Genomic DNA, 25,535 nt, shown 5'->3' with positions numbered 1-25,535 from the left:
TATTGGTCCAAGGTGGTGGGGAGGTGGTGACCTCACAGAGAGATGCTGACATCAGCCAGGCAGGACAGGGGCGAGGGGCCAGGGAAACCTCAGAGACCCCTGTGGCTTTGCTTCAGCAAGTCTCCTTCTCCAGGTCTCTCTCTGAGGACTGAGAGAGTATTCGGGTTCACGGACGTGAGCGCCAGGAGGAACCTCTTTCGAGTTTTCTCCTTCCCTTTTCGTGATTTTACTAGAAAACAGCCGTCCCTGTTTAGAAGGTAAGAGCCTCCTGGAGGTTTGAAACCTGTTCAGTCTGATCCATCTGGTGAGAGTTGAATTCTAGGCATGTAAAACATGAGCTTAAAGAGGCAGAATTTTATTGCGCACCTGGGATTTTGTCCCTTAGAATCACTAGGGACATTGGGGTTTATCCTTTTTGTTTCACCTTTTCTTCCATCCCTCCCTCCCTCTTTTCTCTTCTTCTCTTGCTTATTTTGTTCTTTCTCCTGTTCTCCTCCCAACACCAGGAGGGAGGAGTGTGTGTGTGTGTGTGTGTGTGTGTTGCGGGGGAGTGCTCTACAGCTCCCACTGTGGGAGGTTCACCCAAAAATGTGGGGCTGAAATAGTGCTCAGGCAGTCAGGGCCAGATTAACCTTCTGTGGGTCCTGGTACCAAACATATTTGTAGGCCCCTATGTGGTCACTGTGGGCTCCGAGTATGAGTCTGGTGGGGCAGTGCCGTTGGTGCCATAGCATACCCGCTACTGAACCTCAGAGACATTTTTCATTTTGATCACACATGACTGTACGCATTGCCCTACACAGCTCCCTCAGCCCCCGGGTTTTCTCATTGAGCTGTACACCCATGTGGGTTTACCAGTGTCCACAGTGAGCAGAACTTTCATAGTGATCAAGGAAACTCCCCACAGATTTATCTCCTTCCTCATTCAGACCTTCTCTAGCCATGTCTCCAGTACCCCCCATGTCACCAGTCACGGCATGTGGTCCTAGTCTCAGCTCAGAGTTCTAAAGCCAGCAGACACCTGCTCAGTTCTGACAGATCCCCCCCTCAGCACCCATCCTGCCATGTGAGCCAGCCACCTGCAAACACCATCTCCCCAAAGTCAGGACTTAGCCCTTGGGAATCTGAAGCCACCAGCCTCTCTCCCTCTGCTCCCATCTACATGCTAGTCTGCTACCTGGTCCCCACCACCTCTCCCCATGCTTGTTTCCTTTCCACTTTGGACATGCTCCCACCCAGCTGGAAGCTCCCTCTGCCAGCCTGACCTGCTCCCTCTTTCCCTGCTCCCCTTGACATTCCTGTCCTACTGGTGACCTCTGTTCCTTGAGGTGAACTCCAGTGTCTTTAGCTGCTCTAGCTTAATGGCCCCAGTAGTCATAGAGCCACTTGTAGCTTCTCTGGCTACAGCCATGGGGCCAGTTCCCAGAGGCCAGCCTTAGCCAGCTGCAGCTACAAGCCGCAGGAGGGGTGGCAATGCCAGGGCTGAGCGTGCTTGAACCTTGCAACGGCAGCACTAGGGACTCTAAATCCTCAGCCCTGGCCCTAGGCAGCTGCAGACTCTGCAGTTAGGCACTTCCCTCCTCTAGGCCATGGCTTTAAATACCTGCGATTCCCATCACCTGCAGCAGAGGCCACCAATTCCCACGCCCCCCTCAGCCAGCACCTAGTCGTGCAGAAAGTGCAGCCTGAGTGATTTTGGAGGCTGGGGTGGCAGGAGGTTCCCGTCCCTGAGCAGCAGCCCTGCAACAAGCGCACGTGCTTCCCAGTTGGGACATTAGCCGTTACTGACAAGGCTTGTCTGTGTTCTTTTTTTTATCTCATTGTTAGGTGTGAGAAGTATAAACTGTTCAATAGGTTCAATGAGTTGGTTAATAAGATGTTTATGAAGTAAATCACTGGCTTTAAAATAAGATCCAATCTGGAGCATATGAACTATTGACCCCTGGACTCCATCTCTGAGAGGGGACTTGTTTACCATCAGGGGACAGGCTCAAACCAGTCCAAACCGGTTTTTCCCGCCAAAACCAGCCCTCAGCGTTCCATCTCCTCAGCACTTTTCCCGCCACAGAAGTGATATAAGGACGTGCTCAGCGCCTGCGCGGGGCCGTCCCCCCCCCAGCGACGGCCCGTCCACGGTCGGGTCTTCCCAGTGCTCCCGAGCCGGAGAGTGACGAGCCCCCTCGGTCCCGCCGTGAGACTGAGGAACAGGAGGCCTGTCGCCCCCATTCCTGCCGTCCTGCATCCCTGGTGTCCAGCCTCCCATGGAGCCCCCGGGGAGTGAGAGACCCCGGGGGGGGCACTGGGGCTGGGCAGGAAAGTGACTCTGCCCCAGGGAACCTGGGAGAAGCCTCAGAGCTGCCTCAGCCCCAGTGGGATTTGGGGGGCAGAGACTGGGGCCTGGCGGGGGGATCCCCTGTGGTGGGGGGGAGATGGGGGGTGTCAGGCAGGGAGGGGAGAAGCTGGAGTTGTAGGGAGGGGAAGGTCAGTGGGACGCGGGGGGGGGTTGAACTGTCTCTGGGCAGCCAGGAAATTCCCGGGGGGGGGGGGAGTGGCGGGCGAGCAAAGGGGGGAGGGGGGTTAATTGGATCCTGTCCCTGTTTGTGCCACTTGCCTCTCGCCCCCGATACAAATTCTCTCTAGTTCTGCCCCTTTTCTCTCTGTGTCTCACACGGGCTATAAAATCTGGGGCGATTCCCCCTCTTTCCCCTCCAATGATCAGCTCTCCCATCTCCCCCGATTTCCCCCGTTCTCCCCATGAGTCTCAAACGTCAATTTAAAATCTTCTCTAGTGAGGGGCATTTTCCCACCCATTTTATCTGCAGCGATTTGTCCTTGTGTAGGTGGGAAATTGTCGCCCTGAGTCATTCCCCAGCACATGGCTGCCCCTGGAGTGGGGGTGGGATTGCTCAGTGGTTGGAGCACTGGCCTGCTAAACCCAGGGCTGGGAGCTGACTCCTTGCGGGGGCCATTTGGGGATTTAGTTGGGGATTGGCCCTGCTTTGAGCAGGGGGTTGGACTAGACACCTCCTGAGGTCCCTTCCAGCCCTGATATTCTATGAGATGCTGGGTCTCTGCCAGGGCAGGGAAGGGCAGTGCACATGTCCCCCATGGGGACTGCCCAGACCCCCGTTTCCCAATCCCAGTTGCTGCCCCCTAACTACCAACACAGTTGCCCCCAACCATCAGTTGCCGGTCACCCGCCCATCCCCCACTGCTGCCCCCTTCCCTCATCCAGGGACCGTCCAAGCTCCCCCTCCCTTGCCCTTTAAATCAGCTCCTCAAAGGGCTCCCTGCTGCCCATGGGAATGGTGGGGGTGGGGGGAACCATGTCTTTGTGTTTATGTATTGGACAGTCGTATAAAATCCAGTCCAACGGTCTCCCTTTTCCACTAGTTCGTTAACAGCAATATAAAATCCCCTCTGATCTTGGTGGTTTTCTCTCATGTTATCAAATACGCAGTTTGTGACATATTTTCTTTGCAAATCTCAAAGATTCATATAAAATAACCTAAACGTTTGCCCCACTGCTCTCTAGTTGTCTATTTATAATTGAATATGCCCTTAGATTTTCCCCTGTCTCTCTAATTATAAAATACCAAGAAAATCTCAGATTTACACCTTTTCTCAGCTTCTTGAACCTGGATATTCAGGGTCATCAGCTGTACTATGAGCCCATGGAAAGGACCAAGGGGATACACCTATTGAGTCAGCAAGACATGCCGGGGTATGCCTGTCTACTGAGAACTTCAAGGCTTTTCAATGCCACGTGCTGTGAAGCTTGTGTTTGGGACCACAGGAAGTACAGGCCACATGGCAAAAGGAATGTAAAGGGCAGCTGCATCATCTCCATTTGTCTTCAATCCCCCTTTCTATATCTGGAGCAACTTCTCTACAAACTGAACCCTGGAACAAAGGACTGAATGACCCATCCAAGCTATGGATGTGTTCCAGATGGACTTTCAAGCCAGCAACTCACCAATACTGCTAAGAACCTGATATATCCATTTTGGAATGTATCTGACTGCGTTCCCATTTAACTTCTTTCTGTCTTTCTTTCGTTTAAACCTTTAGTTTAGATGCTAAAGGATTGGCTGGAAGGATGGAATTTTGGGTAATATCCAAACCTATACTGACCTGGTGATGTGGCTGACCCTTTGGGGTCAGAAGAACACTTTGTTTATGTGAGCAGAGTTTTTAAATAACCTCTCACTGTACTGGACCTCGCTGGTGATTAGGAGTCAGAGAACTGGGATGCAATAATGGGGGCTGTGTGATTTCTCTTTTCAGCTTCTCGATAACCCATGGGGGGGATCAGAAGCACAGTTGGTGACTGGTCAGTGAGTTTAACTTCAGTGTTAACCAGCAGTTTTGGGAGCATCTGCTCTCCCTTTTTCAGCCTGCCCTAACTTTGGCATTTTCAGTGAGAACTGCCCCTGGCCCACCAGGTCACACTAAGCACCGAAGTTAAATGAATAAAATGTTTTTTTATGACCAAGTCTTATGAAATCAACTGAACTCCTTTGTTTTCTTTCATCTGAGCAGGGTTTCTAGTTTTCCAACTTAATGAGATCTCTCAGCTGGAGCAAGGGGAAGAGCCATGGGTCCCAGACCTCCAGGGTTCAGAGGAAAGAGAGATCCTGAGAACTCCCTGCACAGGTGAGGAAACATTAAACCACCTCAGAATCTGTAAGTGCCTGAAGGAAACATCTGGGATACCCAACAAAGCTCTTGGGGAGATCTCTCAGTTCATTATTATCCCTAGCAGGAGTCGTATCCTCAGGGTAAATATAGTTCATGGCTTCTGTAGATCCTAGCAGACACCAGGCAGTAGCTTCCTCCCTTCCCCCTGCATATTTGGATGGGATGTGAAGGCTGAATTCGTCCGCGTCCTCTCTCCTATTTGGGGGAAGAGTTTGGGGGAGTTCAGCTCCTGATTTTTATTTGACCTGTCTTCAGCACTTGTTTTTGTTTGGTCTTCTCCTTTCCATCCCTGTTTGAGGTTTCTGTCTCTGTCACAGCAGGTGATGCAATGGCATGTGAGAAAGAGAAGCAGACTTCTCAGCCTGAAAATGTTGAGCCAGTGGGTAAAAACAGAGCATTATCGCAAAGATCCAAAAGGAATGTGTCCAGGAGTCCTGAGCAGGGAAAATCCTGGGGGATTCAGCACAGACCAAAAACAGATCAAGGAAACCAGCCAGGGAAGAAAGTGGATAAACTTATTTCCTGTTGGGGAACTCAGAAGGTCCTCATGGAAACCACAACACAGCAGGATATTCTCAGGCGAAAGAGAAAAAATACATGCAGGGAGTGTGGAAAAACCTTCTCTCACAGCTCAGCCCTTTCTGTACATCAGAGAATCCACACAGGGGACAGGCCCTATGAATGCACTGAGTGTGGGAAAACCTTCAATCGCAGTTCGCACCTTATTAGGCATCAAACAATCCAAAGAGGAGAGAGGCCCTATGAATGCCGTGAGTGTGGGAAATGCTTCACTAGCAGCTCAAACCTTTCTCAACATCAGAGAATCCACACAGGGGAGAGGCCCTTTGAATGCTGTTAATGTGGGAAATGCTTCACTAGCAGCTCAAACCTTTCTCAACATCAGAGAATCCACACGGGGGAGAGGCCCTACGAATGCCGTGAGTGTGGGAAAAGCTTCACTCAAAGATCAGTCCTTTCTAGACATCAGAGAATCCACACAGGGGACAGGCCCTATGAATGCACTGAGTGTGGGAAAACCTTCAATCGCAGTTCGCACCTTATTAGGCATCAAACAATCCACGAGGAGAGAGGCCCTATGAATGCCGTGAGTGTGGAAAATGCTTCACTAGCAGCTCAAACCTTAGATTTAATTTACCCTGGTGGCTCACCTGTTGCTACAGCTCTAGTACCCATCAATCCAAAGACTGAGAGAAATGGAGAGTTCCAACCATTGTCCTTTTAGTATCTTATTGTTCCTCTCTCTGTTTTTTGTGCTGGCCTTTCTATTCTATCATTTTCTGCCTTTGTTTAGTTGGTAACAGTTGGTTTCCATCACTCGTGTTTGTTTGTTTAAATCTCTATCCGTTGTTAAATAATTTTTTTGCTTGTTTGATAACTGTACTCAGGTGCTGTGTGAGATACAGTAGCAATGGTCCACAGTAACAACTAGTAACCTGGGATACTTGGGGAAGAGAGGATCTGGGATTTCACCGAGTATCTGGTGATCCGGGCTGGACCCCAGAGGGGGACACATTGAAGGAACTCAAGGGTTAAGGTGGCTGCTGTAGCTCAGAGGAGGGTGCTTGAGTTCCAGCAGGCTGGTGAGTTTGGTCACTAACATCAAAATGGAAAACTCCCTCTTCCTTGTGGCAGGTGGCAACAAGGAGACTCACAGTCCTCAGCACCCTGAGAAGGGTCATAATGTGTCTCTATGTTGATCCACCTGTCAAATTCACACAGGGAAAGCTCCCAATAGCACAAAACTCTGCCCTATGAAATCATGGAACATGTGCTTTTCACTTTGTGGGTACGTCTAGACTACCCACTGTATCAGCGGGTAGCGATCGATTTCCCAGGGATTAATATCGCATCTCATCTAGACGTGCTGGTCGACTCCGGAACTCCACCAGCGCGAACGGTGGTAGCGGAGTCGACAGGGGGCGATTCACATAGCTGAAGTTGTGTATCTTAGATCAATTCCCCCCCGCCCCCCAGTGTAGACCAGCCCTCTGAAAGCATGTAAAAAATCCAAGCGCTGGAGGACAGGGCTTGGGTCCAGAGCGACCTAGACAAATTGGAGGGTTGGGCCAAAAGAAATCTGAGGAGGTTCAACAAGGAGAAGTGCAGAGTCCTGCACTTAGGACGGAAGAATCCCAGGCACTGCCACAGCCTGGGGACTGACTGAGTGAGGGGGGTTTGATAGCAGCCTTCAAGTACCTGAAAGAGCAGCAGTGTGGGCTTTCTCCTGGCCACTTTTGCTGGGCTAGGCAGGCAGCCTGGAGGCCTTTCTAGAAGAGCATTGGGAACGGAGTTAGAAAAACCAATGTGAAAACCAGAACCTCAGGTTTAGACTCATTTATTTATAATATTAAATCTTCAATTCTAGTGTCACAGTCAATACAATTGCTTCAGCCTGATAGTTGCCCAAAGGGAAACTTAACGTCTCTCCAAGGGGAGTGGAGAGAAAGCACTTTTCAGAGTCCGAGAGAGACAAGGCGGGTGAGGGTAAGAGCTTGCAGAGGACCAACCTCTGTTGGTGAAAGAGACAAGCTGTGGAGCTAACCCCTCACCCTTCTTCAGTTCTGTGTAGCCTGGAAGGTCATCTCCTCCATAACCAGCAGTTAGAACATAAGAACAGCCACACTGAGTCAGACCAGTTCATCTAGCCCACTCTCCCGAAAGTGGCCAATGCCTGGCGCCCCAGAGGACCCCTGGGACCAACATGGATACACCACCACCACAAACAAGGTTAAAAGTCAATGCAAGTGGGAGAAGCATCTTGTTTCATTCCTTATGTGCTAGTCCCATCGTGTGGCCATTTCCTTTTCTTCCTTTCTGTTAAAAGCTTTGGTGTTTTGCACAGAAACATTATTTCCCCAGGAGAGACCCAGGAGTGGGGGCTGCATTCCTGCGCCAAACAGTCACTAGAAGGGGGCAGACAAAGGCCTTTAGGACGAGGCGTCCATCACTGTCAAAAGATCATCTCCCTCCTGCAGGTCACTGGCAGCCTGAATTTGTTCCTTATCCTCCCAGAGTCTGGGGGCTGGAATCAGCACTACCCAGCCCCTCCGTATGTAGCAGGAACAAACACAAACCTGGTCTTTAAAACAAGTTGTCCCCTTCCTCCTCAGGGAAGATTTTTCAGTGATTGAAGTTGAGCTTCAGTTCCCCTCTCCTAGGGGCGGGCAGGTGTGGGGCCAGCTCCCAGTGAGATCTGTTTTCACCATTGCCCCCTTTCAGTCACTCTGGGATGGTAACTCTGCTCCCAGCTGTCAGGCAGCTTCCAGCCCATCCACCCTGCTCACTAACTCTGTGGTCATGTGTCACCCCGTTTGCCAGCACACAGAGCCTGCAGGAAAGCTACTCCTGCCAGATGCATTGGTGGTATAGTGGTGTGCGTAGGTGTCTTCCAAGCAATTCATCTGGGTTTTATTCCCAGCCAATGCAATAATGGCTTTTCTCTTCTGTTGTTTCCTCATCTGGAAGTGGTTTAATTTCAGTCACACTGTGTTACAATCACATTATCTATAGAATGAGACAATAAATGCGTCAAAGTCCAGCAGGTCATACAGGATGGAGGCACACAAGGGGCTGGAATGTGTCATCTGAGAAAGACAGAACACTTGGAAACCTGCATCTCCCATCCCCTGGCCTTGCGTGTTACAATTCCAGCTGCGTGAGGTGTTTGTATGATGTTCCGGCATGGTGGGGAAATGAAGTTTTGAGTCAGTTTTTGCTCCTGCAGATTCCTTTGCTGTTACAATTATAATGACATGAACAAAAAGGAGACAAAATAAACATAAACCCCAAATTGCAATACAGGTGGGGAAAGAGACGATCACGGTCAAGCCAAACACATCAAAATAAAAATTAATACTAAAAAAGGGGAGAGGGAAGAGATCAGGTATGTGGAGATCCCCTTGATATTTCAACGCACATTGTTAGAATCAAAGTTCAGACTTGACACTGGAAAACCTGCAACTACCCAGCTCTGTGAACACCTGTGATGAGCAAGATGGAGTTGGGACACCTGTTCTGCTTCAATCATTTATTGTCTCTCTGTTCTCTCCTTCTTCTCCCCACAATTCCTCGTCTCCAATGTCTCTGCCTTTCTCCTCTTGCTCCCTCTCTCCTGCCCTTTCCTAGGAACTCACACTCTACAGCATTTAGGACAAGCCAGAGCTCCCATGTTCTGCACATGAGCCTGTGTCAGAGGACGTGGGACCCCGGTCAGAACCAGTCACCAGATCAATATGACCCTTTATGGGCGACTTCTCTGCCTGCTCTGCAATTTACATCTCCCCTCCCCCCCCGCAAACAGGGTGGGGTACAGCTCTGACTGAGAGGCCTAACAGGAGAAATTTCAGCCCAAAGACAAATTTGTGTGAAATGTTGAGAAATGAAGAGCCCTCCAGAACTCTAGTGTCACCCCCATGGCACCAGCACAGGGAACCCAGTGAGATGGGGTTACAGAATACAAGGGGGGAAGCAGCAGGGAGAGAGGTGACAGGGAATCTCTCTTTTTCTTTCTCTCGTCACTTTCTGTTCTTCTCTTTCCTTCCAGGAACTGCACTCACAGCAGGGAGGGGTTTGTCTCTGTGTCTGTCACGGAGGTGGTGGAAGTGATGGATTCTGTGACTTCCTACAACCTCCGTGACTTCTGCAGTGGGCACAGTGGCTGACTCCAGGGCCACTCAATCAACTGGCTCCAGGGACCGCCCAAGCAGCGGCCAATGTAGCTGGCCCTGGGGACCACTTGACCAGCGGTCCTGAGAGCAGCAGGAGCAGCCACAGCTTGGTGGCCTCTGGCAGCTCTTCTGGGGTGGCCAGAGCAGCAGCTGGCCCCCTGGGGCTCCCCCCTGCCCTAGCAGCAGCTGGAGTGGCAGCGACTCTCAGGGCTTCTCCCCTGGTAGCTGGTGCTCATTATCCATCAAATAAATCAAAACACTTCCCCTGCAAGTGGATTTAGCCCAGGACCCTCAGAGTCAGCAGCTGTTACGCCCCCACTGAGCTCTCTGGTCAGGTGTCCTAGTGCCGGGAGCCTCCGATGTAGATCCTAAAATAGCGTTTTTGCATCAGGGGCGGCTGAAATTTTGGACCAGACATTGTAGCTCCTCTGTTATTTTACTGACTTGCTTCAAAACAGCAAGTGTAGAAAGTCTCCTAAGTGCCAGGCTCTCTGCCATGGAAACAGCTGCCCCTGCTCTCCAGGAGTCTGTGCGTTCCACCCAGCAACGTACACACCTGCTCCACACTGAAGGGGGGTCAGACAGTGACGGTAACGCAAATCTTCAGACTATTAACCCAGGTCCCTTTCTTTAACCCAGGACGTGCCAGTCAGCTGTTAGCCATGGCGTTATCTTCATCTTCAAATACCTCTCAGGACATTGAACAGAGGGAGTGAACCCCCCCAAATGGCTCCCAGTTGAGGCATTGTACAGTACCTGCTCCTGGAGACTGTCTGGTTTTATACTCTTAGAGCTTTTTCTCTTCAAACCCCTTATCCCAATCTCTGGGCCAACCTCCGCATTTCAGAGTTTAGAATCTACTCTCATCACCCTCCTATGGCACTTTCCATGTGAATTGGACAAAGCAAGTGGGGGAAGCTCCGTGGCTAATGAAAACCAACGCTCTGGGTGAGGCCTGAACTCACACCCACAGCTGTATTTCCCCCTGCATGAGCCACTATAGGTGCTTCTTAGACAAACTTGGGCTGTCGGTGGTTATGTGTGTCTGTGCTTCACCACTTTGGCTGCTCTGTGAAAAGCTGATGGTTCAAACAGAAGCTGGTGGGGTTTTGTTTTGTTTTAAGCAATTAGAGTCTAGTACATTTTAACAGGCAGAAAATGTCCTATTCTGGTCTAGCCCCATTTGACTCCTTCTGTCCATCTTCTTCCTTCGCCCTCAGTGTCTTTCCTTCCCCATTGGGGACATACAGAGATGAACCCCATCCAGTCTGTGTCACAGAGAGTCTGTATCTCCTAAGGAATGTGGGTGAAGGATTCCAGCTGAATTAACTCCACTCACCTGGGTTAGAAACATTTGTTTCTTTCGAGCACATAGTGGGAAATGGGACATTAATTCAGACCCAGGAGGCAAGGCAGAGGCTTCATGCTCTTGATCTCCATGAAGGGAGAGAGGATCCCCAGGAAGGAACAGAGCTTCCTTTAGATTCAAGCTGGGTCTCCTGGAAGTTGGAAAAGACCCTTGGTCACTGAGGATCTCATGGGATCGTGCTGCTCCAGAGGCTCGAGAGTCCTGGGTGCGGGGAGGGTGTCACTGCACAGTCTGAAATGGAAGGGAGGACCCTGGAAGGGAAGGGGAGGAACAGAAAATGGAGAGGAATGAAACAGAATAAACGCCTCTTCTCTCTCCCCTCCCTGACCCAGCAAGTACTGTTATCAGTGGGGAAACTCCCCACCATGAACGGCAGAGACCGCAGAGACATTTGCCTCATGCTGAGAAGTAAGGTGACCAGACACTAAGTGTGAAAAATCAGAGACTTTCACCAGTGGTATAGTGGTGAGCATAGCTGCCTTCCAAGCAGTTGACCTGGGTTCAATTCCCAGCCAATGCAATGATGTGATGATTCCTCCACTGGGAATTGGTTTAATTTCAGTCATGCTGTATCAGTTTATCACTGGAATGAGAGAATCAGTATCCCAAATCCCAACAGGTCATTAAACACCCAATGGAGGAAGAAAGGGGTGGGACTATATAATGAGCAGTTGGAGTCATCCTGGTATTACAATGCTTCATTTCTTTTTTTTTTTTTAATTCCTTTACTTCCCTCTCCCTTTTAGACTCAGAGCCTTTAAGGTCAGAAGGGACCAGTGTGATCATCTAGTCTGACCTGCTGCACCTTGCAGGCCAAAAGACCCCACCCACCCACTCCTGTAATAGACCCGGGAGGGGAGGCAGCTCTGTGCACTGCCCCTACCCCAGGCAGCACATAGAGGCCCTCTGCTCCCCTCCCACAACGGGTGTGCAGAGATGTGCCAGCAGCACTAAGGTGGCTCCCTGCCCACTCTACATCCGTCCCTCCGTGCCGCTCCCAGAAGTGGCTGGCATGTCCCAGCATCCCCTGGGGTGGGGGGAGTGTCTCCACGTGCTGCCCCTGCCCCGAGCACCGACTCTGCAGCTCCCATTGGCCAGGAACTGTAGCCAATGGGAGCTCTGGAGGCAGCGCCTGCAGACAGCAGCACATGGAGATCCCCTGGCCCCACTCATCTAGGAGCTGCTGCCAGAGGGTTGTGTGTACCGGTCACTTTGGGAGCTGCACCACCACTCCTGCACCCCACCCCCACCCCCACGCAGAGCCCACACCCAAATTTCCTCCCAGAAATTTGCTTGTCTTTCTTTCACCAGAACCATCCTTCTTCTCCTGGGCTGCAAGTAGCCATCCCTGGGAAGCCAAGAGGCAGGCACAGGATTCTGCTAGGTAAGTGTCCCCCAGCACCGCGATGGACAGTGCGGTGAAGGTAAGTCTTCCCGAGGCAGAATGAACTGCAATGCAGCGAACCACTGGCCAGGCAGTCGGGGCGAAGGGCATTCACTGGAGGTACAAGCTTGTGAGTGACTCCTGAGCACAGGGCCCCTTCCCCTTTTAAGGACCTGCTCCTCATGGCCTGCGACTGGAGATGACTTGGCTGCATCTGGTGGGTCACACTCCACCTTGGGCAGTGTCCATGCAGTGTCCCTGCTCTGGGTGTGTGAGTGCTGCCTAATGAGAGTCCCAGACACCTTCTCTATCTAGGAGCTCTTCTGATCTTCCAGCTGTTCAACCAGCCCCTTCATCCCACAAGCATTGCAGGAGGGAGCGGGAGGGGGAGGGGGAAAGCCACTTCACAGGCATTCAGAGAGGGAGAGGAGACAAAAATGGGAATGGGGGAAGTATAACACACCTATTGAGCATAGAAATCACTGCTGCTCCTACAACAGCAGGGACAGGCCACTAGGAGCTGGGAAAAATTAAGCCATCATGTTTCTGCCTGGTTTTGAACCAGGGGCCTTTTGCGTGTTAGGCAAACGTGATAACCACTACACTACAGAAACTCTGTTGCAGGGCTCTGCCCCTCCCTTCTTAAGAACGGCCATACTGGGTCAGACCAAAGGTCCATCCATCCCCATATCCTATCTGCCAATAGTGGCCAATGCCAGGTACCCCAGAGGGACTGAACCTAACAGGTAATGATCAAGTGATCTCTCTCCTGCCATCCATCTCTACCCTCTGACAAACAGAGGCTAGGGACACCATTCCTTACCCATCCTGGCTAATATCCATTAATGGACTTAACCTCCATTAATTTATCTGCAAAAAGAACAAGGAGAACATGTGGCACCATAAAGACTAACAAATGTATTTGAGCATAAGCTTTTGTGGTCTAAAACCCACTTCATCGGATGCATGCAGTTAAAAATACAGTAGGAAGATATATATATACACACAGAGAACATGAAAAAAATGGGTGTTGCCATACACACTATAACGAGAGTGCTCAGTTAACGTGAGCGGTTATCAGCAGGAGAAAAAAACCTGGTGTTGGGAGGGGAACAGGAGAAAGGACAAAGGAAGCAAGAGACGAAGAGAAAAGAGGGATCAGACAGTGGATGGAGCAAGAGGTGAAACAAAAAGGACAACCCTCAATGTCCCCAGTGATTCTAAGGGACAAAATCCAGGTGTGCAAAAAATTCTGCCTCCTTAAGCTCATGTTTTCCATGCCTAGAATTCAACTCTCACCAGATGGATCAGACTGAACAGGTTTCACACCTCCAGGAGGCTCTTACCTTCTAAACAGGGACGGCTGTTTTCTAGTAAAATCACTAAAAGGGAAGGAGAAAACTCGAAACAGGTTCCTCCTGGCGCTCACGTCCGTGAACCCGAATACTCTCTCAGTCCTCAAAGAGAGCCCTGGAGAAGGAGACTTGCTGAAGCAAAGCCACAGGGGTCTCTGAGGTTTCCCTGGCCCCTCACCCCTGTCCTGCCTGGCTGATGTCAGCATCTCTCTGTGAGGTCACCACCTCCCCACCACCTTGGACCAATTGTCCGAGGTCCTGCAAAAGGCCTTTGTGATGTCACTGCCCCACCCCTCCCTTGCTGTGCCAATGTCCTGCCCCTGGCCAGGCACTTTGGAGGTTTGAGCTACTCCCTGGGGATCACCCCACTCAAGGAGCATTCGTTCTAGGCAGCAAGCCGGCTAGACAGGAAAACATCAGACGCTGCTCCCAATGCTACACTCAGATTTTCAGAAATAAGTCGACTTTATGGTCAGAATGGACCATTAGAGCATCTAATCTGACCCCCTGCATATCACAGGCCTCCTGTATGACACAAGAGCTACTTTTGGGGCAAACACACTGCAGAAAGGCATCTAGTCTCCATGAAATGACATCAGGAGATGGAGAATCCACCACTTTCCTTGGTAGCTTGTTCCTGTGGTGAATCATCCTCGCTGTTGAATATTTGTGCCTTAGCTGTAATATGAATTTGTCTCTTTTCACCTTCAGGCCACGGGGTCTTGTTATGCCTTTCTCTGCTCAATTCAAGAGCCCTTTAATACCCAATCCTTTCTCTCCATTAAGACACTTCAACACTTCAATGAAGTCACCTTTCAATCTTCTTTTGATCAGCTAAACAGGTTGAGCTCTTTCAATAGCTCCCTAGAAGGCATTTTTCTCCAGCCCTCAGAACCTTTGGTGGCTCTTTGTTGCCCCAGCAGAGCAGTTTGCAGGGACCACTGGAGTGGTTCATGGAACGGCTGGTGGAGTGGAGCGGCTCAGACTCCCTGCTTGCGAGAGGGGAAGTATTGCCTCCTAGAGGCGCCCGGGGGGGTGGTATGTAATTGTCCCAGGTCACTGGGTGGGGGCTCGAGCCACTTTTGCATTGTGTTATTGAAACAGAACCGCTAGATACTGAGCCCGGCCCTTGTTGCTGACAACTCAGAGGGGCAGAAGGGTTACAGGAATTTATCACACAACCCTCCCTGCTCCCCAGAGCCCCACGGGGAGAAGCTAGGGAAGGGGGAGTCATTCCTCCCCTGCGCTCCCAGAAGAGCTGCTACGACTCCTTCCTGCCAGCTACTCACCCCTGGATCCATCCTCAGCTCCTGGGATCTTCCTGCTCCAGAGGCCTGGGGTGGGGAGGGCGTCACTGCACCGTCTGACACACAAGGGAGGTTTCTGGAATTGAAGGAAGGAGCAGAAAACGGAGAGGAAAGAAACAGAGAGAAAACACCTCTTCTCTCTCCCATCCCCCTCCCTGCAAGAAAGGTTACCAAGGACCAGCGTTAGGGGAAACGGTGCCCTGGGCAAAACTTGTACTTTGGCACTTCCCCATCGCCCCTGGACGATCCCCCTGCCCCTTTATCCCCAGCTCCTGCACTCCCAACCCTTGTGCCTCGTTCACCCCTAACTCTGCCCCCTCCTGTATCCTAACCCCTATGCTGTGTCCCCTTTGCCCTTAACTCCTGCACCCCCTCCTGTGCCCCCAGCCACTGCCCCTCTCCTGCAACCCCTGCACCCCAACCCCTGCACCCCCTCCTGTGCCCCCAGCCACTGCCTCTCTCCTGCACCCCCTTCACCCCTAACCCCTGCATCCCCTCCTGTGCCACCAGCCACTGCCCCTCTCCTGCACCCCTTCACCCTAACCCCTGCACCCCCTCCTGTGCCCCAGCCACTGCCCCTCTCATGCCCCCTTCACCCCTAACCCCTGCACCCCTCCTGTGCCCCAGCGACTGCCCCTCTCCTGCACCCCTTCACCCCTAACCCTGCACCCCTCCTGTGCCACCAACCACTGCCCCTCTCCTGCACCCCCTTCACCCTAACCCCTGCGCCCCCTCCTGTGCCACCAGCCACTGCCCCTCTCCTGCACCCCCATCACCCCTAACCCCGGCATCCCCACCAGTGCCACCAACCACCAAGACACACCCAGTAATCCAAAGTGTGGGAGGTGCGGGGCAGGGACCACGCACCTCTCCTGCCATTAAGGGTACATGGGTAGCTGCTTCTGCCCTAGCACCTGGCTTTAGTGTGTAGCCAGAATCCCTTGCGAGCAGGCAGAGGGATCCTGCTAGCAAAGGGATCGTTTGATTTTAGAGTCTGATCCAAACAGACCCAGCAGAGAACCCAACAATAGCTCTGCCTCTGCCATCCCAGCACAGGGCCCATAAACAAGAGAGGCAGAGACGTGCTTAATACAGTGCATCGGGTGGAGAGGGAGCACAGACCAGGGACGGGGCATGGAGAAAAACCACAGAGAGGGAGAGAAGGAGAAAGTGAGGAAGGAGGAGAAGCCAGGACTGTGTCTCTGGAGGGAAGGCGCGTTCGGATGCAGCATGTTAATGAGACCCTTGCAAACACAAGGGAAAGAAGCAGGGAAGGGATTGCAGAGGACAAGCCGGGCTACTCACTCAGTCTCCCCTGTGGGGCCCTGTGGCATTGGGTAGCAGGGCCCAGGAAATGAAAATCTCTTAACCACACAGAATTGTTAACTGCTCCCAAATCCTTTTGTGCCAGGGCCGCAAGCTTAGAAGAGCTTAAGCTGTGAGCTGCATGGACGGCCTCAAGAAACCTCTCTTGTGCGGAGCCTCAAGCAGGTTTGCATTGTGTGACCCCGATGAAAAGCCCAGCAGAGAAAGCTTGCAACTCTCCCAGCTCTTTCAGCCACGTTTGGGGCCTTTCAATCACTCAGGCTGCATCTTCCAACTAAAATGCATTAACAATACAGCTCAGGCAAGCGGGCTGGGGGCCGGGCAGGCTGCCCGGGCCAGCTGATAGCACTTCCTGCTAACGGCTGCTTTTCTACGCTTGTGTTTTGCTGTTGGACAGAAGCCCAGACTTCCTCCCATCTAACCCCCCCGCCCCGCTCCCTGACTGCCCCAGCCCCCAGAAAGTCCCCACCCCGAACCCTCCAACCCTCCCCCTGCTCCCTGACTGCCCCCCAGGACTCCTCTTACCACCCGGCAGCTCGAGTCGCTGACTGCCTCTGGAGCCAAAGTGAAACACGTGCCAGCACACAGCCCCTCCCCTGCAGCGTGCTGAGGCAACGGGTGTGTGTGTGTGTGTGTATGTGCAAGGGGGGGGGTCTGGCTGCTGGAGGCCCAATGGGAGCAGCTCAATCAGGCCCCGGCTGCCAATCAGCAGTGCCGCACTCTGCATGGGGGGGATGGAGGCGGGGGAGAAATCCAGATCTTTCCACCTTATTCCAAATTCCTACTAAGGCGCCACTTTGGGGGAATGTGCTCAGTGGGGGAGCGGCAGCCCCCCCTGCTCCCCCCAGCTACGCTCCTGCTTGTGGGGGCCCCTGCAAGACCCAGGGCCTGGGGCAAATTGCCCCCCCTTGCCCCCACCTCTGGGCGGCCCTGCTAGCAGCTCTTCTGGGAGCGCAGGGGAGGAATGACTCCCCCTTCTCTAGCTTCTCCCCGTGGGGCTCTGGGGAGCAGGGAGGGTTGTGTGATAAATTCCATCCAACTCCCCCTTTGATCCAAGCCGAGGGACGTCTCAGCTCTGCACGATCCCCTTGGCAGGGCCAAACAAGGGACGTTTTCCACTGCCCAGGAGACCCAGCCAGGGACTCAAGGCGGCCCCAGACTTTCCCTTTCTCCCTTCTGGGAAATCAAGTTCAAGTTTTACAAGGAGCTAAAGAAGCCTCAACCCTGCAACTGAATTAATGTCACATTTCTCACTCCCGACACAAACAAATGTCATTTCAATCCCAGGTGAGTCCACTTCAGTCATTCCTCAGCCCCATTCCTTCCCCCTCCTGCCTTAGCTTAGGGCATTGCGCCACCCTGTGGGCGTTTCATGTCCCTCCTCAGTTTCACACAGAGACACAATTTCCTTTGCATGGATCCATGAACAGCAAAACCTCCCTGTGTCTCTTGTCTGAGCCAGGGCATTCAATTGTATTGACACCTTCTCTCCTGCAATGGTAACGGTCAAACAGAGGGGACGTGGCCACCTTCAGCCCTGAGAGTGAGATATTCACTTTCCTCTTTCTTCAAGCTGCTGTTGTTATTCCATAAAGCATGAATCATGGAATAAAAAGGTGAGTTTACTCCAGGGTGAGGAAAGAAAGGAGCCACCAACTCCCCAGAAAATCTCAGTGCCCCAGAGAAAAGCTGCCCCTGTTATTGGAACTAATGATGTGCTGGAGATATGTTGGGAAAAGGGACTGTCTGAATTGCCAAGGCAGGAAACGAACAATCTACAGCAACATCATTAACCACAGACACACTCTAGCCATGCTCCAGCCAATGGGGAAATGGGCATGAATTCATAACGTCAACTATAAAAATGATACACATCTAGAAATAGCATAATTATAATCAGCCAATCAGGACCTCTCCATAGACCCCTTACGTGACAACCTTTCTAGAATATTGGCTACAAATAGAACAGTGGTCGCAACGGTGATCTATACAGTTACAGATTATGTCAATAACGTCACAGGAGGTGACATGGCATCAGTCAGACTGATACTGGAATACTGCCTCCAGTTTTGGTGTCCTCATGTGAAAAAGATGTTGTGAAATTGGAGCTGGGGCAGCAAAGAGCCACCAAAGGTTCTGAGGGTTGGAGGAAAAATGCCTTCTAGTGAGCTACTGAAAGAGCTCAAGCTGTTTAGCTGATCAAAAGAAGATTGAAAGGTGACTTCATTGAAGTGTTGAAGTGCTTCAGGGAGAGAAAATATTGGGTGTTAAAGGGCTCTTGAATCTAGCAGAGAAAGGCATAACAAGACACACTGGCTGGAAGGTGAAAAGAGACAAATTCATATTACAACTAAGGCACAAATGTTCAACAGCGAGGATGATTCACCACAGGAACAAGCTACCAAGGAAAGTGGTGGATTCTCCATCTCCTGATGTCATTTAATGAAGACTAGATGCCTTTCTGGAATGTGTTTGCCCCCAAAGTAGCTATGGTGTCCTAAAGGAGGCCTGTGATATGCAGGGGGTCACATTAGATGCTCTAATGGTCTCTTCTGGCCATAAAGTCGACTAATTACTGAAAAACTGAGTGTAGCATTGGGAGCAGCGTCTGATGTTTCCCTGTCTAGCCGGCTTGCTGCCTAGAACGAACGCTCCTTGAGTGGGGTGATCCACAGGGAGTAGCTCAAACCTTCAAAGTGCCTGGCCAAGGGCAGGACATTGGCACAGCAAAGGAGGGGTGTGGCAGTGACATCACAAAGGCCTTTTGCAGGACCTCAGACTATTGGTCCAAGGTGGTGGGGAGGTGGTGACCTCACAGAGAGATGCTGACATCAGCCAGGCAGGACCGGGGCGAGGGGCCAGGGAAACCTCAGAGACCCCTGTGGCTTTGCTCCAGCAAGTCTCCTTCTCCAGGTCTCTCTCTGAGGACTGAGAGAGTATTCGAGTTCACGGACGTGAGCGCCAGGAGGAACCTCTTTCGAGTTTTCTCCTTCCCCTTTTAGTGATTTTACTAGAAAACAGCCGTCCCTGTTTAGAAGGTAAGAACCTCTTGGAGGTCTGAAACCTGTTCAGTCTGATCCATCTGGTGACAGGTCACTTCCCTTCTCTATACCTCAGGCTCCTCCCCATCTGCCCAATGGGAACAGGGACAGTTCTCGAACTCTGGGCAGTCGTGAGCCTGAGTGAGATAAGGGGTGATAAAGCCCTCTGTGTAGGAGAAAGGGGAGTTTCAGGGTGTTTAGCACCAAGGAATTCTAAAGTTTGCTAAAATGTCTAGTTTGTGGAAACAAGAAATGGTCAGGGCCAAACTTTTTAACCATTGCCTTTTCTAAAGCCCATTACCTGTCTTTTAGGTACCTGGGGTTCTTTGCCAGCAGGAGAGAAGAGGTTCCTGCCTCCATTTTTGTGGCCGTAACAAACCAGGTGTTGTGCCTCAGTTCTTGTCTGAGATCCCTGAAAAAGAACATCTTCCCATCCATGAACAAGACAGGACCCATTTTTAAAAGGGGAACAAAGAGACCCCTGGGACTTACAGACTAGCCAGCCTCACTTCCACAGCTGGAGAGATACTGCAATATATTCTTAAACAATCAGTTTGTCAGCAGCACCTACAGGATAATTTGGTTCTTAGGATGAGGGAGCATGGATTTGTCAAGAACAAATCATCCCAAACCAATCCTCTTTCCTTCTTTGGCAGGGTTCCGGGCCTAGTGGAGGTGGGTAAACAGTAGATGGGATCTATCTCGGGGTTACTAAGGCTTTTGGCACAGTCCTGCAGGACATTCTCACAAGCAAATGAGGGAAATGCGGTCTCGATGCAATCAGTGTCACGTGGGTGCAGAACTGGTTGAAAGCCCAGACTCCAAGGGCCCTTCTCCAGGTTTGGCTGCCCGACGGAGAGGGTGCACCTAGTGGGTCCGGCAGGGATCAGTCCGGGGTCCGGTGCTATTCAATAGTTTCATGAATGATTTGGAAAATGGAGTGGAGATCATGTTTCTAAAATGTGCAAATGACACCAAGCACTTTGGAGCACAGAATTGGAATCCAAAACACCCTTAACAAATTGGAGACTTGGTCTTCTTGAGCCAAACCCCATGGCTGGGCCCCTCTCTCTAGACTGGGCTGAAGTGAAACCCCAGAGCCAAACACTCCTCCTCCTGGGCAGTGCGCTCCGACCTTGAATGGTCAGATGCTGCTTAGCGCTGTCAGAGCAGCTTTGGCTGGGGGATTCTCCCAGCACTTTCCAATAGCGGGAAGGTACGAAATCCCCATTTGCCTGCTGGGGACGGAGCCCTAGAGGGGGGAGCAACTTGCCCAGAGTCCCCCAGGAAAAGGAAAACAACCAGCAGTGGAACCAATAGGAAACCCAGCAATGGAACCCCGGAGTCCTGACTCCCAATCCCCTGGCCCAGTCACTCCAGTGGAGCACACTCCCTCTCACAGGCAGGGGGAGCGGCCGTGAGGGCCTGCTTCTCATTGCCAGCTGTGGGAGGGAGTGTGCAGCAGTGGTTAGCGAAGGGGCCTGGAAAGAAGGCCTGCTGGGTCCCATCCATACTTCTGACACTTGGTGTGACCCTGAGCCAGTAGCTTCCCCTCCCCAGGCCTGTTTCTCATCAGTAGGGTTGGGGTCGCAGTCCCGACAGCCGAGGGGGGTTGGAGGCTCTAGGAAGGTGTGTAAAGTGCTGGGATGTCAGGATCCCGGAGGCGCTGTCACCCCCACACTAGGGCGGTGTTCTGCACCCCCTGCTGCTGGCTGAGTTTCTCCGTCCCTTGGCAATAAGACAGTCTAGAACCCCAACCAGGGTTATTGTATCTGCTGCTCAAGATCCATAAACCTGGAAATCCTGGACGCCCCATCATCTCAGGCATTGGCACCCTGACAGCAGGATTGTTTGGCTATGTAGACGCCCTCCTCAGGCCCTACGCCACCAGCACTCCCAGCTAACTTCGAGACGCCACTGACTTCCGGAGGAAACTACAATGATCTTCCAGGAAACACCATCCTGGCCACTATGGAGGCAGAAGCCCTCTACACCAACATTCCACACAACGATGGACTACAAGCCGTCAGGAACCATATCCCCGATAATGTCACGGCAAACCTGGAGGCTGAACTTTGTGACTTTGTCCTCACCCATAACTATTTCACATTTGGGGACAATGTTTACCTTCAAGTCAGCAGCACTGCTATGGGTACTCACATGGCCCCACAGTATGCCAACGTTTTTATGGCTGACTTAGAACATTTCCTCAGCTCTTGTCCCCTAAGGCCCCTACTCTACTTGTGCTACACTGCTGACATCTTCAGCATCTGGACCCATGGAAAAGAAGCCCTTGAGGAATTCCACCATGATTTCAACAATTTCCAACCCACCATCAACCTCAGCCTGGACCAGTCCACACAAGAGATCCACTTTCTGGACACTACAGTGCTAATAAGCGATGGTCATGTAAACACCACCCTATACTGGAAACCTACTGACCGCTATACTTACCTACATGCCTCCAGCTTTCACCTAGACGTCATGGAGGTCGCGGGAAGTCACAGAATCCGTCACTTCCACCACCTCCATGACAGACACGGATCCCATTTCCCACTATCTGCTCAAAAGAAACAAGTTTCTAACCCAGGTGAGCAGAGTTAATTCAGTTCTCAGCTGGAATCCTTCACCCACATTCCTTAGGAGATACAGACTCTCTGTGACACAGACTGACTGGGGTTCATCTCTGCATGTCCCCAATGGGGAAGGAAAGACACTGAGGGCGAAGGAAGATAGGCAGAAGGAGTCAAATGTAGGCGTTCCCCGGAGCCAGTTGATTGAGCGGCCCTGGAGTCAGCCACTGTGGCCACTGCAGAAGTCACAGAGGTTGCAGGAAGTCAGAGAATCCATCACTTCCACCACCTCCGTGACAGACACGGAGACAAACCCCTCCCTGCTGTGACTGCAGTTCCTGGAAGGAAAGAGAAGAACAGAAAGTGACGAGAGAAGGAAAAAGAGAGACTCCCCGTCACCTCTCTCCCCTGCTCCCTCCCCGCTTGTATTCTGTAACCCCATCTCACTGGGTTCCCTGTGCTGGTGCCATGGGGGTGACACTAGAGTTCTGGGGATTTGGGGGGCTCTTCATTTCTCAACATTTCACACAAATTTGTCTTTGGGCTGAAATTTCTCCTGTTAGGCCTCTCAGTCAGAGCTGTACCCCACCCTGTTTGCGGGGGGGGGAGGGGAGATGTAAATTGCAGAGCAGGCAGAGAAGTCGCCCATAAAGGGTCATATTGATCTGGTGACTGGTTCTGACCGGGGTCCCACGTCCTCTGACACAGGCTCATGTGCAGAACATGGGAGCTCTGGCTTGTCCTAAATGCTGTAGAGTGTGAGTTCCTGGAAAGGGCAGGGGAGAGGGAGCAAGAGGAGAAAGGCAGAGACATTGGAGACGAGGAACTGGGGGGAGAAGAAGGAGAGAACAGAGAGACAATAAATGATTGAAGCAGAACAGGTGTCCCAACTCCATCTTGCTCATCACAGGTGTTCAGAGAGACAGGTAGTTGCGGGTTTCCAGTGTCAAGTCTGAACTTTGATTCTAACAATGTGCGTTGAAATATCAAGGGGATCTCCACATACCTGATCTCTTCCCCCTCCCCTTTTTTAGTATTAATTTTTATTTTGATGTGTTTGGCTTAACCGTGATCGTCTCTTTCCCCACCTGTATTGCAACTTGGGGGTTATGTTTATTGTGCCTCCCTGTTGTTCATGTCATTATAATTGTAACAGCAAAGGAATCTGCAGGAGCAAAAACTGACTCAAAACTTCATTTCCCCACCATGCCGGAACATCCTACAAACAGCTCACGCAGCTGGAATCATAACACGCAAGGCCAGGGGATGGGAGATGCAGGTTTCCAAGTGTTCTGTCTTTCTCAGATGACACATTCCAGCCCCTTGTGTGCCTCCATCCTGTATGACCTGCTGGACTTCGACACATTTATTGTTTCATTCTATTGATAATGTGATTGTAACACAATGTGAGTGAAATTAAACCACTTCCAGATGAGGAAACAACAAAAGAGAAAAGCCATTATTGTATTGGCTGGGAATCAAACCCAGATGAATTGCTTGGAAAGCACCTATCCACACCACTATACCACCAATGCATCTGGCAGGAGTAGCTTTCCTGCAGGCTCTGTGTGCTGGCAGAGGGAGTGACACATGACCACAGAGTTAGGGAGCAGGGTGGATGGGCTGGAAGCTGCCTGACAGCTGGGAGCAGAGTTAGGATCTGAGAGTGACTGAAAGGGGGCAAAGATGAAAACAGATCTCACTGGGAGCTGGCCCCACACCCGCCCCACCCCTAGGAGAGGGGAACTGAAGCTCAACTTCAATCACAGAAAAATCTTCCCTGAGAAGGAAGGGGACAGCTTGTTTTAAAGACCAGGTTTGTGTTTGTTCCTGCTACATACGGAGGGGCTGGGTAGTGCTGATTCCAGCCCCCAGACTCTGGGAGGATAAGGAACAAATTCAGGCTGCCAGTGACCTGCAGGAGGGAGATGATCTTTTGACAGTGACGGACGCCTTGTCCTAAAGGCCTTTGTCTGCCCCCTTCCAGTCATTCTTTGGTACAGGAATGCAGCCCCCACTCCTGGGTCTCTCCTGGGGAAATAATGTTTCTGTGCAAAACACCAAAGCTTTTAACAGAAAGGAAGAAAAGGAAATGGCCACATGATGGGACTAGGACATAAGGAAGGAAACACAAGATGCTTCTCCCACGTGCATTGACTTTTAACCTTGTTTGTGGTGGTGTTGTATCCATGTTGGTCCCAGGGGTCCTCTGGGGCGCCGGGCATTGGCCACTTTCGGGAGAGTGGGCTAGATGAACTGGTCTGACTCAGTGTGGCTGTTCTTATGTTCTAACTGCTGGTTATGGAAGAGACGACCTTCCAGGCTACACAGAACTGAAGAAGGGTGCTGGGTTAGCTCCACAGCTTGTCTCTTTCACCAACAGAGGTTGGTCCTCTGCAAGCTCTTACCCTCACCCACCTTGTCTCTCTTGGACTCTGAAAAGTGTTTTCTCTCCACTCCCCTTGGAGAGACGTTAAGTTTCCCTTTGGGCAACTATCAGGCTGAAGCAATTGTATTGACTGTGACACTAGAATTGAAGATTTAATATTATAAATAAATGAGTCTAAACCTGAGGTTCTGGTTTTCACATTGGTTTTTCTAACTCAGTTCCCAATTCTCTTCTAGAAAGGCCTCCAGGACGCCTGCCCAGCCCAGCAAAAGTGGCAAGGAGAAAGCCCACACTGCTGCTCTTTCAGGTAGTTGAAGGCTGCTATCAAATCCCCCCTCACTCAGTCAGTCCCCAGTCTGTGGCAGTGCATAGGATTCTTCCATCCTAAGTGCAGGACTCTGCACTTCTCCTTGTTGAACCTCCTCAGATTTCTTTTGGCCCAATCCTCCAATTTGTCTAGGTCACTCTGGACCCAAACCCTGTCCTCCAGCGCTTGGATTCTTTACATGCTTTCACAGAGCGAAGAGCACATGTTCCATGATTTCATAGGGCAGAGTTTTGTGCTATCGGGAGCTTTCCCTGTGTGAATTTGACAGGTGGATCAACACAGAGACACATTGTGACCCTTCTCAGGGTGCTGAGGGCTGTGAGTCTCCTTGTTGCCACCTGCCACAAGGAAGAGGGAGTTTTGCATTTGGCAGCTGGATGTTAGTGACCAAACTCACCAGCCTGCTGGAACTCAAGCACCCTCCTCTGAGCTACAGCAGCCACCTTCACCCTTGAGTTCCTTCAATGTGTCCCCCTCTGGGGTCCAGCCCGGATCACCAGATACTCGGTGAAATCCCAGATCCTCTCTTCCCCAAGTATCCCAGGTTACTAGTTTTACTGTGGACCATTGCTACTGTATCTCACACAGCATCTGAGTACAGTTATCGAACAAGCAAAAAATTTATTTAACAACGGATAGAGATTTAAACAAAAACATGAGTGATGGAAACCAACTGTTACCACTAAACAAAGGCAGAAAATGATAGAAGAGAAAGGCCAGCACAAAAAACAGAGAGAGGAACAATAAGATACTAAAAGGACAATAGTTGGAACTCTCCCTTTCTCTCAGTCTTTGGATTGATGGGTACTAGAGCTGTAGCAACAGTTGAGGAACCAGGGTAAATTAAATCTAATTAACTTTTCAAGATTAGCCATCATTTCCTGTATGACTAAAAAAACACAAAAACAAGACAACTTTCAGTTTTCCAAAATAATTCACATTATCACACAGTCTCTTACTCTTTAACCAATAACTTCACCTATAATTTCATTTTAATTGGTAACAACAACATATTCAAAGATCACAAATTATTTTCATATATGTTAGGGCTTGGCTACACTTGAGAGTTGCACC

At 51.1% G+C, this 25,535-nt stretch overlaps 1 non-coding gene across 1 annotated transcript; it reads right to left on the bottom strand.

Annotated features, from left to right (window-relative positions):
- Positions 1-12,683: 12,683 nt before the first annotated feature.
- On the bottom strand, positions 12,684-12,756 carry TRNAV-AAC. The gene has a single exon. It is a non-coding gene; the product is annotated as a tRNA-Val (tRNA).
- Between the last annotated feature and the right edge of the window lie 12,779 nt (positions 12,757-25,535).

This window comes from Mauremys reevesii, linkage group 14 (genome assembly GCF_016161935.1).
Source record: "Mauremys reevesii isolate NIE-2019 linkage group 14, ASM1616193v1, whole genome shotgun sequence".
NCBI classification, from domain to species: Eukaryota; Metazoa; Chordata; order Testudines; family Geoemydidae; genus Mauremys; species Mauremys reevesii.
The sequence above is the reverse complement of the archived record's forward strand: the minus strand, read 5'-3'. Positions and strand labels throughout refer to the sequence as shown.